This window comes from Panthera tigris, chromosome X (genome assembly GCF_018350195.1).
Source record: "Panthera tigris isolate Pti1 chromosome X, P.tigris_Pti1_mat1.1, whole genome shotgun sequence".
Taxonomy (NCBI): domain Eukaryota; kingdom Metazoa; phylum Chordata; class Mammalia; order Carnivora; family Felidae; genus Panthera; species Panthera tigris.
In genome coordinates, this window is record NC_056677.1 from 100,925,994 (window position 1) to 100,947,048 (window position 21,055).

Here is a 21,055-nt window from a genome sequence, read left to right on the forward strand (position 1 = left end):
AATCTCAAGCAGGCTCCACACTCAGCACAGAGCCCATTACGGGGCTTGGTCGCATGTCCCTGGGATCATGACCTGAGCCAAAATCGAGAGTCAGACACTTAACCATCTGAGCTACCAAGGCGCCTTGAGACTCCTGATGCTTTAAATGTACTGACCTTTTAAGAAAACTTGTTCACACACAGAAACTACCAATTCAGAAACGGACAACCTGAGACAGTCAAATGGTTGCATGTTAGGCTCCCAAGAAAGAAAGAAATGAAAATACATATCAAGCTATCAACTAGTAATCATAAAAAAGCACTACTGAAAACTTCTGTGAAGTATTTTTAATATTTTTAAATAAATATTAAAATTCACATATCCAGGTTCATCTAATATTCCTATCAAAGTGAACCCTCCCACAAATCAGTGATTTGATAAATTTGGTTTCTAAGAAGCTGAATGTCTTCTCCTTGATTTTACTCCGTTAAAGACTATAATGCAAGTGTAATATTGCATTACATACATGCAACCATTTTTAAAGAAATTCAAATAAAGAGATACAGAAAAAGTGAAAATACCTGGTCATTATAAAAATTCACTTTTAATTCACTCATTAATATATAAATGTATTTGTTCTTCATGACATTTAGATTACAAGGGAAAACCCAGACAATAAAAGGTCTTACAATATGCTTGTAAGATTAACTTTTAAGCTAACATTTAAAGCTTTAGTGAGGTCATCTATCCTTTTATATATGTACATATTAAAGTCTACTATTTGACTGGGGCCCCTGGGTGGTTTAGTCAGTTAAGCGTCTGATTCTTGATCTCGGCTCAGGTCATGATCTCACAGTTCATGAGTTCAAACCCTGCATCAGGCTCTGTGCTGTCAGCGTGGAGCCTGCTTCAGATCCTCTGTCTGCCTCTCTCTCTCTGCACCTCCCCCGCTCACACGCGCTCTCTCTCTCTCTCAACAATAAAATGAGCATTAAAAAAAACTATTTGATTTTAAAAACAGAAGCTATGTAGAGGACTGGTAACTCAGGGGAAAAAAAGGTGGTCTTTGAGTATATGGTTTGTTCTCAACCATGAGGGTGTAAAATGTTATTTACCTCTGCAGGTTCTACCCACATGGCAGAAGGTTGTTTTTCTCACCCTACCCAAATACAATAGCTCAAAGGGGGCCTGTTAGTGTTCTTGTTTTTGTGCTAATTTTGCATACTTTAAAACTATACATGATTACAATTAAATAGAGTAAGGGCTTCTGCAGTTATAAAGTAGCTGAAATTACTAACCCTTGTTTTTTTCTTTCAGTTCTTACAAAGTATTTGTTTCCTGATTAATAACACAGACAAGGCTGTGGCCATTTCCTATTTGGGGATCTGTGTTATTAACTAGAAACCCTTGCTGATGTTGCCCTTCTCTGAGACGAGCCACAAATTCCAAGATTCAAAGAATTAAAATTACCTGGGTGTTTTTTATACCCAAATTATTGCCGTCACTTCCAAATGGCCCCTAGGTAGCACCAAAGGCTGCTTCCTCCCCTTTGTAACCTCTTGCAAAGCACTCACAACAAAGAGGATGCTAGAAAGAATTAGGTGCACTTGATAGCTTTTAAACTTTTCAGCCACTATTTTTCCACATATTTTGTCTTCCTTTTTTCCTCCTCCCCTTAAGGGATATCAATTACACATATGTTGGACCAGTGTCTCTTCCTGTTTCATTTTCTTCAGTCTTTTCTGTTCTTCAAATTTACATATGTATGAAACACACACATGTACACACACATATGTGTGTTATTCATCAATAACACATTTTCCTTTAATTCTTTCAAAAATTTCCTTTAATTCTTTGAACATATTCATAATAGATGTTAAAAATTTGTCCGCTAAGTCTGATATTTGAACCCACTCAGAGTCCGTTTCTATTGACTGCCTTTTCCCCTAGGCCTGAGTCTCACTTTTCTGTTTCTTTCACGGTCTGGTATTTTGGTTTGAAAATTAGGCATTATAGAAAATATGCTGTAGTGACTCTGGATTCTGATGTATTCCTATAATTACTGGGTGTTTAATCTAGTAGACAGTTAACTTACCTGAATTCAAACTGTGAACTTTGTGTCCTTTGTGGTATGCAGCAAATGATTGCTTTGCTCTTATAGCTATCCACTTGGATTTTTAGCCTGACTCCCTGTGGAGTCTCTCATGGGCCCATGTAATTTGACAGTCGGCCAAGAATTTGGACAGAGATGAGGCTGAGCTTATCCATGGCTTCCTTGCCTCTAAGGTTTTATACCTAATTACCAGCTGTCCTGCTGGCCTTCAAGTCCACAGGCTTCATTTTTCTGCTGCTCCATCAAAGCACAGATGGGAATGCATTCAGTTAAAAAAAAACAACCAAGCACTTCTAGATATATACCCAAAAGAACTGCAGACAAGTAACTCATAGCAACGCTGTTCACAATAGCGAAAAGGTTGAAACAGCCTGAATGTCCATCAATGGATGAATGGATAATTCTGGTATATAAAGACAGTGGACTATTATTCGGCCATGAAAAAGGAAAGAACTACTGATCTCCACTCCAACGTGGATGATTATAAGTGTGACAGGATGCTAAGTAAAAGAAGCCAGACAAAAAGATCACAGATTACATGAATCGGTTTATATGAACTATCTGGAATAGATAAATCCATAGAGCTAGAATGCAGATTGGTGAGTGCAAGGGGCTGGGGGGAGCGGGGGGGGGGCTGAGGAGAAACCACTTAATGGGCACGAATTTTTACTTTGGAGTGATGGAAATATTTTGGAATCAGATGGAGGTGGTGGTTTCACAGGTATGTATTAAATGCCACTGAATTGTCCACTTTAAAATAATTAATTTACGTTGTGTGAGTTTCACTGCAATGTTATTTCTTACTTTTTCAATACCATTAACCATTAAAGAAATGCGAATTAAGACCACAATGAGATATAAATACACACCTATTAAAGCAGCTAAAATAAAAAGTAGTGACAATACCAAATGCTGTCAAGTATATGGAACAACTGGATCCCTCATACATTACTGGTGGGAATGTAAAATCAATGATTACAGTTTGACAGTTTCTTACAAACCTAAACATTCAACTACCATACAACCCGGCAATCATAATCCTGGGCATTTATCTCAGAAAAGTGAAAATTTACATCTACACAAAAACCTGTACACGAACCCTCGCAGCAGCTTTATTTGTAATAGCCAAAAAAATGCAAACCACTAAAAAATCCCTCAATAGGTGAATGGTTAAATAAACTGTGGTACCTCTGTTTCATGAAATATTAATCAGAAATAAAAAGGCAAGGCGACTGGGTGGCTCAGTCGGTTAAGTTTCTGACACTTGATCTTGGCTCAGGTCATGATCTCACGGCGCGTGAGCTCGAGCCCCATGTTGGGCTCTGCACCGACAGCACGGAGCCTGCTCAGGATTCTCTCTCCCTCTCTCTGCCCCTCCCCTGCTTGCACTCTCGCTCTCTCTCAAAATAAATAAATAAACTTAAAAAAAAAGAAAAAGGCAGGGCGCCTGGGTGGCTCAGTCGGTTAAGCATCCGACTTCAGCTCAGGTCATGATCTCTCAGTTCGTGAGTTCGAGCCCCGCGTCAGACTCTGTGCTGACAGCTCGGAGCCTGGAGCCTGCTTCGGATTCTGTGTCTCCCCCTCTCCCTGCCCCTTCCCTGCTCATGATCTGTCTCTCAATAATAAACAAACGTTAAAAAAGTTAAAAAAGAAAAGAAAAAAGCATGAAATATTGAAAACGCATGGATCTCAGGGGAATTACGTTAAGTGAAAAAAAGCCAATCTTGTAGGGTCAAAAAAATTCATATGCTATATGATTCCATTTATATAACATTCTCCATGTAACACAATTGCAGTGATGGAAAACAGATCATTGGTTATCAGGGGTTAGGGATGGTGGGGAGGAGAGCGGTGAATGGGACTAATAAAGGGGTAGCACAAGGGACATCTTTGTGGTGACAGGATAGTTCTGCATCTTGATTGTGCTGCTGGTTACCCTAATCTATACACGTGACAACATGACACAGAACTGCACACACACAGTCTATCAATGTCAATTTCCTGGTGCTGATACTGTACTACAGTTATGTAAGATATATAACCACTGGGCGAAATTGAGAGAAGGGTACACAGATCTCTCAGTACTATTTTTTGAAACTTCCTGTGAATTTATAATTGATTCCAAATAAAAAAGTAAAAAAAAAAAATACAACGTGAAATAAACCTCAATAAAGTTGGTTTTTAAAAATAAAGATAATTTTTTAAAAGTTAAACCAAACAGCCTACCAAAAAAAAAAAAAAAAAAAAAAAAGTAGCAAATACCCCGATCTTGCTCTATGTCGTGCCATATATCAAGTGTAGATTTCTCTCTGGTCTTTACCTGTTCTGTGTTGGGTCTCATGAATCCTCTTGCACATGCATAGTTTAGCTGTCAAAAAGGATTTGGGCAGAATTTATATTTGAAATTTGGGTCTCATTCTTTCTATACTTCTCTTGCTGCCAGGATTTTCCTCATTTTTAAAATTCTTCTTATGAATATAATTTATTGTCAAATTGGCTAACATACAACACCCAGTGCCCATCCCAACAAGTGCCCTCCTCAGTGCCCATCACCCGTTTTCCCCTCTCCCCCACCCACCCTCCACGCTCAGTTTGTTCTCTTTATTTTAGAGTTTCTTGTGATTTGCCCTCTCCCTCTCTGTTTGTAACTATTTTTTTCCCCTTCCCTTCCCCCATGGTCTTCTGTTAAGTTTCTCAAGATCCACATATGAGTGAAAACATATGATATCTGTTCTTCTCTGACTGACTTAATTTCCAGCTGATTTTCCAGCCCTGAAAGGTACCTTGAGCCAATAAGGCTGTGTTTTCCCGCTGCGACTTCTTCCAGCCATTAGCCATGAGGACCGAGAAATGTCTTCAGACCAGAAAGCTACAAACTCACAACTCACTCCTCGCAGTTTGGTCTTGTGTCTGATTCTGTGCACTTTCAGATGTCTTTAACGAGTTTTTTAAATCAATTTTTATAACTGTTACCTGCAAGAAGTTACATATGACCACTTCATTCCTCCACAATTACTAGAAGCCTCTGTTTTAGATTTTAAAATTATATGAGGGTGCCTGGGTGGCTCAGTTGGTTAAGCATCTGACTCTTGATATGGGCTTAGGTCATGTTCCCAGGGTCATGGGATGGAGCCCCACATCACGCTCTGCATTGACAGTGTGGAGCCTGCTTCAGATTCTCCCTCTCTCTCTCTCTCTCTCTCTCTCATTCTCTCCTGCTCCCTCTCCCTCTCTCTTTCTCTGCCTCTCCCCTGATTGCATTCTTTCCCACTCTCAAAACAAATAAATAAACATAAAAAATTAAAATCATATGAACATTATTATAAAGGCTTTCTTGTCATCACACCCACAATATGAGAAACGTTGCCAAATAAAGAGAAGCTCCAACTCCACCAGTATTTTTTATAGGTCAAATGTTCTTAATACGAGTATTTCAGCTACTTTGTCCCTCAGGATGGACAGAAGCATAGTCAAGCTCACAAGCACTCTTCAAAAAAACTGCCCGTCTGGGGGTAATAGTTTTATTGAAATATAATTCACACACCACATAATTCACACACTTAAATCGTACGGTTCAAAGGTTTTTAGTATATAGAGAGGATTTTTCAATCAGTACCGTAATCAATTTTAGAATATTTCATCACCCTAAGGAAAAACCTGATACCTTTTAGCTACATCATTCCCCTTAATTCCTCTAGAATTAGACACTGCTTTCAACATCTACAGATCTGCCCATTCTGGACATTTCACATCACTTGAATCATATAATATGTAGTCTTTGGAGACTAGTTTCTTTCACTTAGTGTAATGTTTTCAAGGTTCATTCATGTGATAGTTTCATTCCTCTTTATGACCAAATAATATTCCATAGTATGGATATAACACATTTTGTTTATTCATTCATCAATTGATGATGATCAATGGTATTGTTTTACTATTATGAATAATGCTGCTGTAAACATTTGGATACAGGTTTTTGTGTAGAAGAATGTTCTCAGTTCTCCTGGGTATATGCCTTCGAGTAGAATTGGTAGAGCAAAATTATAAACTCTGTGTTTAACCATTTGAGGAACAGCCACTCTTTTCCAAAGTGATGGCGCCATTTTACATTCCCACCAAGGGCATATGAAAGTTCTCATTGCTCAACATCCTGGTCAACATTTGTTACGATCTTTTTTAGTACAGCCATCCTGTTGGTCTCTATCTCATTGTGGCTTTGATTTGCATTTGCCTGATGGCTAATGATGTTGAGCATCTTTTTGTGTGTTTCTTGGCTGTTTCTGTATCTTCTTTTTTTTTCTCTATCTTCTTCGAAAAAAGCATTTGAGATCATTTGCCCATTTTTTAAAGTTTTTACTTATTCATTTCAGGAGAGACAGAGAGAGCGAGTGGAGGAGCGGCAGGGATAGAAGGAGAGAGAGAATTCCAAGCAGGCCCCGCAGAGTGCGGAGCCTGACACGGGGTCAAACCCATGAACCATGAGATCATGACCTGAGCCAAAACCATGAGTCAGACATTTAACCGACTGAGTCACCTTAGGCGCCCCTCATGTGCCCGTCTTTTAGTTGGAATTCTGTTAAGGACTGAGTTGATTCTATAGATAAATTGGGGAAGTATTGCCATGTTAATACAAGAGGTCTTTCTATTTATTTACTTCATGTTTAATTTCTTTCAATAATGTTTTGTAGTTCTAAAAATACAAGGTTTGCACTCCTTCTATTAAATTTATTCCTATATACTTTAATCTTTTCGATACTATTAAAAGTGGAATTGTTTTCTTAATTTCATTTTCAGGTGGCTTGTTGCCATTGTATAAAAATATAATTGATTTTTGTATATTCATTCTGTATCCTCCAACTTTGTGGAACTCATTTATTAGTTCTAATCGTTACTAATGGACTCCTCGGGATTTGCTATGTACTAGATCGTGTCATCTGTAAACAGGGATGGTTTTACTCCTTCCTTCACAGTTTAGATACCTTTAACTTCACTGTCTTGTCTACTTGCCCTGCCTAGAGCAGTGTTGAATAGAAACAGAAAGAATGGACATTCTCATCTTATTCTTGACCTTTGGGGGAAATCTCAGTGGCTTGCCACTTTTATTTTTTGTTCATATCACACGTAAGCTGTGGCCTTATGACAGGCTAGTTGCAACCATGATCAGCTCTTAGCTTTTCTGCATAGATATAAATAAATGTCTTCTCATTCTGGGATCCAGCCTGAGGCCTTACCTGGGCTATACTATTGTCCTGGCTAAAACAAGAGGTTAAGCCAAACTATGTAATCGCCTTGAACTTTACTTGGATGTGGCATGCATCATATCCACTCACACTCTATTAATTGCCAAAGCATGTCAGTTGTGCCCCAAGCCAAATCTGTACTCCTGCCACCAAAGGCGTGGCGGGTCACCTGGCAACTGGGCAGGAATACATAATCCTCTTACAGGGAAGGTGGAGAGTAAAGAACTGTGAACAACATCATCTACCCTACTGAGTCTACATCTAATTTCCATCACCTCCAAGAATTACAGAAAATGTGGGGCGCCTGGGTGGCTCAGTCAGTTAAGTATCCGACTTTGGCTCAGATCACGATCTCAAGGTTCGTGAGTTCAAGCCTGGCATCAGGCTCTTTGCTGACAGCTCAGAGCCTGGAGCCTGCTTCAGATCCTGTCTCCATCTCTCTGCCCCTCCCCTGCTCGTGTTGTCTATCTGTCTGTCTCTCTCTCTCACAAATATAAAATAAAACATTAAAATATTTAAAAAAAAAAAAGAATTACAGAAAATGATTAACTAAGCAATAAGTCCAACTAATTGTCTTGACACAAAACCACAATGAGACCAGCTTTGTTGTGCGTGGCTAAGACCACTCTTTAGAAAGGGTCCAAGGTTGGGGCAACTGGGTGGCTCAGTCGGTTAAGTGTCTGACTTCAGCTCAGGTCATGATCTTACGATTCATGGGTTCAAGCCCCGAGTCGGGCTCCGTGCTGACAGCTCGGAGCCTGGAGCCTGCTTCGGATTCTGTGTCTCCCTCTCTCTCTGCCCCTCCCGCACTCACACTCTGTCTCTGTCTCTCAAAAATGAATAAACGTTTAAAAAAATAAGAAATGGTCCAAGGTCCCATAAGACTATATGGGAAAACTTACCTAAAACTTGAAAATAAGGAAAAATGATGACTGCAGAATGTATTAAATATCATGGCAGCACAGTTTCTAATAAGCCTGTCAGTCATCTGGCTCTAGGTTGTAACTTTAACTATCTACAACTCATTTAGGGTCCAGAGAATTTTAGTCTTATAAAGTTAGAGGCTAACGTGCAGAAAACTACCAAAATGCAATTTATTTCTTGGAGGATGTTTGGTTCAGTAAATAACCCCCAAAGTTTCAGTTTATTGCACTAGAAAACATTAGTCAGTTTTGAATATAACTTAGTCATCTTATTTTGGCATTCTTTTCCCAACTGGTTAGATGAAGCCCTATTTTTCAAATGCTCTTTGAAAAAGCATTCTTGTGTATCTGCTGATTCTTTCATTAATTGGTTGAATAAAACGTTGACATGTGCTAACAAATCACGTTGTCTGAGACTCGCACTTTTATAGACATCGCCTACCCCAAGCAATTTTCCCTGAACCCCTCTCCCTCCAACCTCCCACTCATCTTCTGTGCTCCCACAGCAGCCTGCACTTCCCTCTCAAAGCGCTATTCACGCTGCATAGGAACTGCCCATGGAGTCTCCTTCTCCTTTACCGGATGGCGAGTACCTTGGCACAGATCTTGCCTTGGTTGATTGTGGATCCCCATGGCAAGTACAGTACCTCCCACACCCTACATGATCAATCACCATTTGTAGAATAAACGATTGTTCTGTAACTGTGACAGTTGGCAACAAATAACCAAAATGAATAAATGAAGTAAGAAAATTTCATTTCTAGCATTCAGGGGGAATATCACAATAGCCATGGAAAAAAATGAGGGGCACCTGGGTGGCCCAGTCGGTTGAGCATCCAACTTTGGCTCAGGTCATGATCTCATCGTTCGTGGGTTCAAGCCCCACGTCGGGCTCTGTGCTGACAGCTCAGAGCCTGGAGCCTGCTTCAGATTCTGTGTCTCCCTCTCTCTCTGCCCCTCTCCCACTTGCGCTCTCTCTCTCTCTCTCAAAAATGAATACACATTAAAAAAATTATAAAAAAGAAAAAAATGAGAGACAGAAAACACAGCCAGTCCTCACTTTCAGGAAGGGAAATGTATGAAATTTGAATTTAGGACACAAGAGTACACATTTTCCTAAAGCTTCGTTGTTTCATGAAATAATTCACCAGAGTTTCCCTAAAACAGTAGAATCCCTTTCTGTGTTTAAGTACCTCTTATTAAGTATCTGACTGGGTTAGTTTAATAATCTGTTGACAAATGAAGATCAGAAGTGAAAGTGTGAGTTGATGAGAAAATTATTAGATTTATGTATGTGTGCACTCTGGAGAGCTTTCGAGGAACATAGTTATTGTGTAAAGTGAACCAGGAGTACCTAGGATGGTAAAGAAGTTTAGTTTACAGGCTACTAGCTCTCTGACCTCTCAAGGCTTTGGGTAAAAAAAAAAAAAAAAAAAAAAAAGGTGGGGCAAGGGCGGGGTGTTGTGCAGGGAATAAATGATGCTTCTATGCTTCATTCTAGCAGCTATAAAAATGCTTGCCATCTTGGGGTGCCTGGCTGGCTCAGTCCGAAGAGCATGTGACTCTTGTTCTCAGGGTCATGAGTTCAAGCCCTACGTTGGGCGTAGAGATTACTAAAAAATAAATAAACTTTAAAAAAAAAATGCTTGCCATCTTATTTCACTTTCTCCCTGACCAAGCCCGTCTTCCCTCTCCCTCTAAAATAAGGTGTCCTACCATCCTTCCTCAAAATAAAATACTGTTTTGTTCTGCTTTTTTAATTTTTTTCAATGCTTACTTATTTTTTTGAGAGAAAGAGAGACAGAGACAGAGTGTGAGCAGGACAGGGGCAGAGAGAAAGGGAGACACCGAATCCGAAGCAGGCTCCAGGCTCTGAGCTGTCAGCACAGAGCCCAACGAAGTGCTTGAACCCACGAGCCACGAGATGATGACCTGGCCGCTTAACCGACTGAGCCACCCAGGCACCCTTAAAAGAAAACATACTCTGGGCTCAGAAATCGGCTCAGGTCACGATCTCGCGGTATGTGAGTTCGAGCCCCGCGTCGGGCTCTGTGCTGACCGCTCAGAGCCTGGAGCCTGTTTCAGATTCTGTGTCTCCCTCTCTCTCTGACCCTCCCCCGTTCGTGCTCTGTCTCTCTCTGTCTCAAAAATAAACGTTAAAAAAAAAATTAAAAAAAAAGAAAACATACTCTTAATAATGATAACATTTACCTAAGCTACATGAATCAGAATTTTAATAGAAATTCATTTGCCTCTTTAATTTTAGCTTGTATCTCAGTTAAGCCACTGAATATGTTCAAATGCGCTAGGTAAGTGGAAGTTTAGTTAACTGAACTATGGTTTAAAAAAGTCCTAAGGAAGCTTTCTGATTAAACATAAAAGTAAATCAATTATTCCATGCCTCAACAGATGTAATGTTTCACCAAGACAAAGAACGCAAAGTATTTCTTACTTTGAGAAAGAGATTTAGCTCTATTTGGGCTAGCAGGCAGAGTCAGAATTTCCTGGACATATCCCACAGGGAACAGTGAGATGTGGCTCCTAAAATATTCCTAATGACTTCATCTTTCAACATACCAGCTCTAAAATAATTGGGAGCTGACGGCATGAAAGGTCCCTCTGGCTGATATCCTCTATTACCCATAATGTTCTTTCTTCAAAGGTTAGCCTATTCTAGTTCTTAGGACATTAGACATCTACATTTTATGTCTGCCAACAGAGTTGAACAATGACAGAGACCCTGGGAAATCTGCCATGTAAATTGCCTCAGTGAGTGTTATTTTGATTATAAAGAGAAAAAAAATGTATTTGAAAAAATTTGAACTCCAGTATTTTTTTAAGTTGCTCTAAACTAATATCCTTCCCCAAATAATGGCCACTAACACCAAAATAAAAGTAACCAGAAAGAATTTTCTTTAGCCAACTCATCTTCTGTCAAAAATAATTATATCAACCTTGAAAAGAGAAACTTTTCTATTGGTCCAGAGTTATAGAAAAGGAGTTGCACCATTGTTATATATACAGACCAAACTGGAAATCCATTTACTCGAGCTTCCTGGTGAAAAAAGCGTGGATGAATTAGCCTAACAACCATCTCAAATTTTTCAATGGGCTGTGTTCCAAAAGTTATTTGTAGGTCAACTGTTTGGAAATCAGAACATGTTTTCCCACAACAAAGGGTGGTCAGGGTCTCAGACCAGCTCACAAAAGTCAATAGACTGTAAATCTACCTCAATCATGGAACTACTGGTACCAGTCTGCAGGCTGGGTCCTGAGAGCAATAGGTTGCAGTATAGAAGAGGAGAGGAAAAATACCTCCTTCTCCTTTCCTGTTCCTATTCACCTGGAAAAAATGACAAATGGGTCAAATATGTATTTCTTAAGATTTTATTTTAAGTAATCTAGGGGCGCCTGGGTGGCTTAAGCATCCGACGTCAGCTCAGGTCATGATCTCATGGTTCGTGGGTTTGAGCCCCACGTCGGGCTCTGTGCTGACAGCTCAGAGCCTGGAGCCTGCTTCGGATTCTGTGTCTCCCTCTCTCTCTGCCCCTCTCCTGCTCGTACTCTGTCTGCCTGTCTCTCTCTCTCAAAAATGAACATAAAAAAGTTTTTTTAAATTTATCTTAAGTAATCTCTACACCCAACATGGGGGCTTGAACTTACAACCCCGAGATCAAGAGTCGCATGCTCAACCCACTGAGTTAGCCAGGCGCCCTTGGGTCAAATATTTATTGAGTACCCTGTGCCATGTGTTAGGTGCTGGCATTAAACAACAGTTCTGCACTTGTGAAGCTTACATTCTAGAAGAGTACTGAACAATCCACAGGACCCAAACAAATCCTCAATGAAGAAACAAAAGGTGGGAAGGCACAACTGTTCCCAGCCCACCACCAGTTAGACTTCCAAGCCAGCCACCTCACCTTTTGGAGGTGAATAAAATATAAAGCAGGACCAAGTCCAAAATTGTAAAAGCCAAACAATTAAATGTCAGTTGTGACATATCCCTCTTACAAATGAACCTGGAGGAGGACAGCAGCAGATACAGAACCCAGAAGCTGAAGTTCACAAACAAACCCACGATAAAACCACCAATGGGGCCAGGTCCATTTGGGCAGTTTTCTCACGTCTCCTTTCACCCTCCGGCAGCCACCTCAGCTGCCCACTGTGGTGTTCTCCCAGCATCAGGCTGTGCCCCTTTCTCTGACTTTTGTGGAAGCAAAACCTCTCAGTGCCTTCCTAGGAAATATGGGAGCATGACGGGGTCATCAGAGATCATTTGTGCTTCGGTACTTCTGAGAAAATGGATTGACCCTTCTCACAATGCCTTAATGGATACGCGCATCTCCAAGTTCCTACAAAATGCTTAATGGTGAGAATTTCACACGCCTCGGCTGGCCAGTAGGGGGGATATTTGGGAATCAGGGCCTTCCAGTGCCCACTCAGACTACACCTGTAGACAACTACTTAACTGCCATGTATGTACATAACAGCTCTAGAACCAAAACTCTGGGCAGAGTTGACATCCTAAGGAGCTCTTCATCCTCTGATTAAAAACAAAATTTATCTAGTTCTATATAAACATGCACCAAGCACCACCATATAAGCTCTCTCACTTAATCCTTAGAAGTACTGTATGAAATGGTTGTTATGATTAGCCTCATTTTACCAGTGAGGAAACTGAAGCACAGTTCATCTAAAAGAAGGCAGGGAAAAAAGGAAGAGATGATGGGGCAAATTGGAGACAAATAGCAAGATGTCAGATTTAAACCCAATCATATCAATAATACACACCCCAATTAAAAGGTAGAGATTGCCAGGGTGCCTGGCTGAGTCAGCTGGCAGAGCAATATGACTTTCGATCTTGGGGTTGTGAGTTCAAGCCCCACACTGGGCATAGATATCAATGAATGAACAAATGAATGAATGAGTGAATTTTTTTAAAGGCGAGATTGTCAAATTGAATAAATAAGCTAGAAACCCATTTTCAAAATTAAAAAATATATATATATATACCCTGCAAATGGAATTAAAAAAAAGCAGGAGAAACTATATTAATATGGAAGTGGATTTTGGAATGAGGAACATTGCCAAAAATAAAGACGAGTATTTCACTTTGATAAAGGGGTCAATTCGCCAAGAATACATAATCCCAAATGTGCATGCACGTAAGCACAAAGTTTCAAAATACATGAAACAAAAACTGACGAAACTAGAAGAAGAAATAAGATAAATCCACACTTCTCTTTGTAAATTTCAGTACACCTCTCTCAGTAATTGAGAGACCAAGCAGACAGAAAATCAGCAAAGACACAGATGTGGAACACCACCAACCACCTTGACCTAACTGGCATTTATAGGACACCACATCCAACAAAAACAGAAGACACATTCTTTTCGAGTGCGCATGGAATATTCACCACGGTTGACCGGCTATTGTGCTATCAAATAAGCCTCACTACATTTAAGATAACTTAAATAATTCAAAGTATGTTCTTTGACCACTACAGAACTAAAACTAGGTATCAACAACAGAAGGATACCTGGGAAATTTTGCAAAGATTTGGAAATTAAACAACACACTTCTAAATGACACATGGGTCAAAGAATAAATCATAAGGGAAATTGGATAATATTTTGAGCTGCATGAAAATGAAAATATCACATGTTAAAATTGTGGGATGCAGGGGCACCTGGGTGGCTCAGTTGGTTAAGCTTCTGACTCGACTTCAGCTCAGGTCATGAGACTGTGACTCAGAAGTTCGGGCCCCACGTCGGGCTCTGCGCTGGTAGTGCGGAGCCTGCTTGAGATTCTCTCTCTCCCTCTCTCTCTGCCCCTCCCCTGCTCTCATGTGCTCACTCGTTCTATTTCTCTCTCTCTCTCTCTCTCTCTCAAAATAAATAAATAAACATTAAAATTGTGGGATGCAGCTGGAGCAGGGGTTGGAGAGAAATCTATGGCACTGAATTATGAAACACTTTATACAACCCGCCTCTCGCCAACATCAGGATATTATGCAAGGAAAAGTAAGGAATGGAGGATGAAACCCAGCCCTGAACACAACAATCATAGAAAAGTGAACCACTGCAAGTTAAAGGAGACAGTATGAGTAATATTGAAAGCAGCTCTGAAGTCCAGACTGCTTACCTTGGTAGTGGACGCGTGCTGACGACATACGTCCAGGTTCACAAGCGGTTAGATCCAGGAAGGTAAGTGAAGGGAGGCCGTAGAAAGCAGGGGGTCAGAGCGAACAAGGGCAGCATGGGCTAGCAGAGTTGATGAACTCTGATCCCAGGACAGAAGCTGTCATTCTTAACTTTAAAATACTTCTTGCTAAGGATGAGTTGTCCCTGGAGCTTAATACTTGATAAGAAGAAATAAGAAGTCTTGGGGTGCCTGGGTGGCTTGGTCGGTTAAGCACCCAACTCTTGGTTTTTGCTCAGGTCATGATCTCACGGTTGGTGAGATCGACCTGCCCCTCCCCCCCCCCATCGGGCTCCATGCTAATAGCACAGAGCCTGCTTGGGTCTCTCTCTCCCTCTTTCTCTGCTCCTCCCCTGCTCATTCTCCCTCAAAAATAAATAAATAAGCTTTAGGGGCACCTGGGTGGCTCAGTCGGTTGAGTGTCCAATTTCGGTAAGGTCATGATCTCACAGTTCGTGAGTTCAAGCCCTATGTCAGGCTCCGTGCTGACAGCTCAGAGCCTGGAGCCCAGAGCCTGCTTCAGCTTCCGTGTCTCCCTCCCTCTCTCTGCCCCTCCCCTGCTCATGCTCTGTCTCTCTCTCTCTCAAAAATAAATAAAACCTTAAAAAGGAAAGAAATCAGCAGGCTCTGGATGGGTTCTGTTTCTAACTGAGGGAAGAACAGAGACGTCAGGATTGCAGGCTGGTTAAACTCTGTAATTCCAAAATATCATCCCTACCTTAGAATCACCTGAGGAACTGCGTTAAAAAAAATACTCCAGGCCCATGCTTCAAAATATCTAATTCAGTACATTTAGAATGTGGAACCTAAAGTTTCCCAATTAAGTCTGATGATTCCCAGTTTGAAACTACTGGTATAAATATTATCACTATTAAAAATTGCTAACAGTTACTGAGTACGTGCCACTACCAGGTCCTCTTTATGTGCTTTACCTGTATTGTTAGATTTAATTTATTAACAAAAGGGCACCGCGAAGACCAGGTGAGGAAGTTTAAGTGGAGTTCATCCCCACTCAGAGGAAACAGGTACGGGAAAAATCATCTTGACATAGAGGCAATAACTTTGCAATTACCTGTAAAGTTATGAAAAATGTGATTGATGAATGCAATAAATAGACTGGTGATGTCAGACATAGTCATGAGAAAAGACAAAAAGGGGTGCCTGGGTGGCTCAGTTAAATGTCTGACTCTTGATTTCGGCTTGGGTCATGACCCCTGGGTCATGGGATTGAGCCCCCAATCAGCTCCTCACTGGGTGTAGAGCCTGCTTGGGATTCTCTCTCTCCCTCTGTCCCTCTCCCCCACTCGTGCTCTCTCTCTCTCTCTCTCTCTCTCAAAATCAATAAATAAACATTTTAAAAAATATATATCAAAGAGAGATAGTTTTTTAAAGAGACAAAAGAAGGAAACTGTCTCGAGGCAGCATGGAACAGTATCCAGAGGAAGTATTTGCCTCTCAAATATGTTCCAATCTTGCAGTAGTATAGGAACAGTTTGGCTTCAAGGATTCTGCACGATACCAAAATGGGTCTGAATTCCAAGTTCAACATTCTGTCTCCTGAGAGAATGGCTTCCTGACCATCCAACCCTTCCTGAAGTCTTCCCAGATTGACCTGTTGAGAACAAGACTTCCCAAATCACACCTAGTCTTATGGCATTAACCCTGAGTAGCCCAGATGCATGTGCTAGGAATACCTGACTCATTTTACACTTCATTTTCTGCTTGTATCTTGAAAGCATGATCTTTTGTCTCTATTATTATTGATGTCCTGGATCAATTAACCTGAAAGGCACAAAAGGTGTCTGCATAATAGTAACTAGCAGTGGCATATCTAATTACAATTCATAAGTATTCTTTGATAATGATTATCTATGTAACCCTACAAGAGAAGTACCACAACAAACCGCATGAAACCAGGACCATGAAGTCCTTGAATACAGTACAAAAATATCATCCCATTTAAAATTCCGTGGGAACAGGGGTGCCTGGGTAGCTCAGTCAGATGTGCCTAACTCTCGATTTCGGCTCAGGTCATGATCTGTCCACTGCATCCAACCCCATGTCAGGCTCCCAGCTGACAGCGCCTGCTTGGGATTGTCTCTCTCCTTCTCTCTGTACCCCTCCCCCACTCCCTCAAACCTTTTAAGTAAATGAATAAATAAATAAATACAACAAAATCTGTATGCAACTGGCATGAATTAGCATCTCTTACGCAGCTCCTCTTTTTTATTTTCAACTCTAGACCCAATAAAATCTCTTTGGCCCCGACAGTGTCTCTAGAGATGTTATTTCAATTTAAAACAAATTAAACATTTAAACCATACTTCTGAAAAGTGGTAAGATAGAATATGAAGTGGCTGTAATATCATAAACTCCGTTCTACCTAAAAGGTAGCCTTAGAGATCAGTATTCATAAAAACAAACAAACAAACAAACAAAAATCAAAGGCCAGGCACAGCTTTTAAACTAAGGAGATCTTGTTTACGTTTCTTGTATCATGGAAACCAAACAATGGTCACATGAGTTTTCTGATCTTTGCAAACATGCTTATAAAAAGTAAGGCCATCACAAATCCCTGTTTAGAAAACCTGTCCTGAATATTTGAAAATGTTTTCCTGGACTGAACCAAATCATCAGAGACCTGGGAGCCTGGACCATGTATTTTGGTGTCATTGTAGAAATATCCTTACTAGAATGAGTTGAGGTGTTGGCCATCAGCTAACATTCAGGGCCCTTACAAGATATATCCCCTTGTTTTGTCTACCGAAGACCGCGCTTGCTCTTCATGAGAATGCGAAGAAGTCTCAGGCTTCATTGTCAGAAAACGTTCTTTTCCATGACTGGTGTTTTATTTAATGGACACTGTAATTTTTGTAACTGACACATCACCTTCTGCGTGTGGCCTTCCAGGTTTCTCAGAACTGATTCAGGCCTAGGTGTACATGACATTTTGGGGTGTTAGCTTCATTTTAGGTATTCACCTCACCCAGAAATCAAATTTTCCCCTTTACTTTTTAAATACTGGACTGTTTTTTTTTTTTTCCATAAATCATTTCCAGAACATGGTAGGGTAGAAATAAAACAATTACACAATTGTTGGAAAAAAATAAGGCTGCTAGGATTTCCACCCATATTTGGCTAAGGTGCTTCCAGGAAATAGAGAATGGCCCTACACCATGGGCCAGTGACTTTCCAACAATAAATTGTTAATCACTTCTACATTGTTTGACAAGGCAAGGGAAGATATTCTAACTTTTGCCCCTACTGTTTAAGACGAGGTGGATGGAGGACCGTCTTCCAACTTCCCACCCACTCGAGAGAGACAGGCTCAGGGTTATCTGTATGTGTTTATGTAGTTTAGAGTTCTTTGGATCAAGACCCAGAAAAACAGACTTGCCACCTTAAAATCCATCTTTTTGAGAACCGAGTGAAAGCTATAGACCAAGAAAAATGCACATACCACAAACTTGCACTCAATTTCTGGAGGGGGCAGGGGCCACAGATCTCCTCCAGGTCCATTTATGAGCCTAAAGGTACAAACTCCTAAAAGATGGCAAGATTAGGGGCGCCTGGGTGGCTCAGTCGGTTAAGCGTCCAACTTTGGCTCAGGTCATGATCTCACAGTTCGTGGGTTGGAGCCCTACACCGGGCTCTGTGCTGACAGCTCAGAGCCTGGAGCCTGCTTCAGATTCTGTGTCTCTCTCTCTGTCTCTCTCTGTCTCTCTGTCTCTCTCCCCCTCCCCCGCTCACACTCTCTCTCCTAAAAATAAACATAAAAAAAAAATTAAAGAAAAAAAAAAAAAGATGGCAAGCTTAGACACCAGCCACTACAGTTCAGAGCCTAGGTCCTGAGAGGAATCCTGCATGTTACATGATTTTCATTTAAAAGGTTCCAAGGGGGCGCCTGGGTGGCGCAGTCGGTTAAGCGTCCGACTTCAGCTCAGGTCACGATCTCACGGTCTGTGAGTTCAAGCCCCGCGTCGGGCTCTGGGCTGATGGCTCAGAGCCTGGAGCCTGCTTCCGATTCTGTGTCTCCCTCTCTCTCTGCCCCTCCCCCATTCATGCTCTGTCTCTCTCTGTCTCAAAAAAAAATAAATAAACGTTAAAAAAAAAAATTAAAAAAAAAAAGTGAGTATTTTAAAAAAATAAATAAATAAATAAATAAAAAATAAAAAAAAATAATAAAAGGTTCCAAGATGGGTAGGGGGTCAGGGATGACTCCCACTCGTATTACTCAGTAATAAAATATTCATACCGGGGGAACTGCCTCAAAATATCCTGCTTTGCACCTCTTCATTCCACACGGTCCCTCTAAATAGAGAGCAATAAGCCCTGCCTCACCCAGGTTCCTATTTCCTCAGAGGTCCTCCCCCCACCTAACATCAAATATTCCTTTGGCCGCATTGAATAGAATGGAAGGCATGTGAGGGTAAGCAGGCACTTTGTTGCGCTCAAGGCTGTACCTCTACTGCCTAAGAGGCACTCAACTCTTTTTAAAATAAATCTTCTATAGGAGGCTCTATAGCAGGTTTTTGTAAATGAAATTCTACTAGAACTCAGTCGTGTTTAGCCATTTACATATCACCTGTCATTTGCATATAGCTGCTCCATGCTATAGTGGCACAGCTGAGGAGTTCCAACAGGGTATACATAGCCTGTAGAGTCTCAAGCATTCACTATCTGGCCCCTTACATAAATAGTTTGCTGACCTCCAATAGCATTCATTTGGCCCTTGTGTCTCAAGCTACCACGTACCCTAGGTACAGGAGTTACGTCTTAATAGTCCTTTGTACCAAAACACAGCAGATGCTTAAAAATAGCTATCACTACACAAATACAGATTTCCTACTTCCAACATAAACGATTTTGGCCCAGTTAAATCCAAAGTTAGCATTTTCTACCCTCAATGTATTTCTAGCAAGGATACGACCAAAGCTCACCTATATTCAATAATATGGGGGATAAGGAGAAGAGATGCTGATGCCAAGTACTGAACTTTTTAGTTCAAACTCACAATCCCGTATTCTTTAAAATGTGAATGCAACATAACTGGGAAGCCCCCCTCCTCCCCGGTAGGTTTCAGACCAATGATTTTGAGGTTAACCACAGTTATTTTCTCAATGTCAAAATCATTTTAACAATGTAGAGTTTCTTTTTATGCCAGGCTCATTATGGGTGCTCAACAGTCACTGAATGGATCATTCTCCCATAATTATTGTGCCCATCAATTTTTGCAAATTACAATTACCTGAAAAGGGGCATCAAGATTTGTATCCCTTTGCCAATTCTAAAGTATGCTCAGCATTTTTCAATCCTTTAAAAAATTATAGCCTTGTCATGCTCTAAAAATTAATTTGCACAGGTATCACTGGTTCCAAAGAAATAGAGTAAATGGATCATTCTAGGCATGGTTTCAGCCCACTGTTTACCCGCCCCGGTGCAGAGGTGAGCAAATAAGATTTTTTCATCTTATTAGGTGAGATATCATTTCAAAACACTGCAGACCACGGACTAGGACAGAAATGAAAAGAGAGAGCTGGGAACCCTACTGAATTATCTTTGCTAAGTTATTGTGAATAAGCAACAATATACACAATGATATACAATCATTTGAGAAAACTATTGTTTATTTAGAAAAAAGGTTACACTGGTAGAATTCAGTAGATAAAAAAATTTTCTTTTAAAAATGTCACTGTGAAACTTTTCCAGACGAAAGTTCAGCAATACAAAGCTCCTGTAGCTGTAGAATTAAAACACAATTAAGTTTTTGATTTTTACCCCCCAGATTTGTCTAACATAATTACAAGAAAAAATGGCAAGGGACAAGTGAGTGCTAGTACCTTTTTCTTTTTTAAACAGGTTTTAATGTCATACACGTACTATATAAAATGATTCTTAAGCACTGCATAAGACACTGCTCCCACTTTGTTTTTAGGGACTCATATTAAAAACAGGCCAAAAAATAAATTAAAACTTGAGTTTTAAAATGAGGTAAATTCAAAATGGTTCAATAATTGTTTATTTTCAGTTTCAAGCAATAAAAAGGAAGCATCTCAGATCGAAAGAAAACAAAAACAAAAACAAAAATCAAACAAAAACCAAAACAACTAAACCCAGGCAATATTTATAGTTAGCCTAAAGTGAAATTCTGTACACAAGTAACCTTATTTGCTTGTTGGGAACTGTATGCAGCACATTGTGCTAAAAATATGGAACAGTTAACACTTTCAGCCATTTACTGAAAATAAACATGTAGAAAACTAAGCAACAAGTTAAATACAGTAATGCACAACTCAACAATTTTTAAGTTTTCGGCATGGAGCAATAAAGCAGATAACTAAATAACTTAAGAAGATGCAAATGGGCCCTCTTGATTCATAATCCTTGGCAATCTACTCAGGAAAATAAATTTCTGGTCACAGCTGAACCATTTCATTCCAATCTCACCTGAAAGAAACAAAGTGATTATATTGATAGATAAGGAAGGAAGAAAAGAAGGCAGGCAACAGGGAGAAAGGGAAGGAGGGGAGGAACAGGTGGAAAGGAGGGGGAGAGGGAGGGAAGGAGAGAAAAAGGAAGCAAGAAGGGAAGGAGGAAA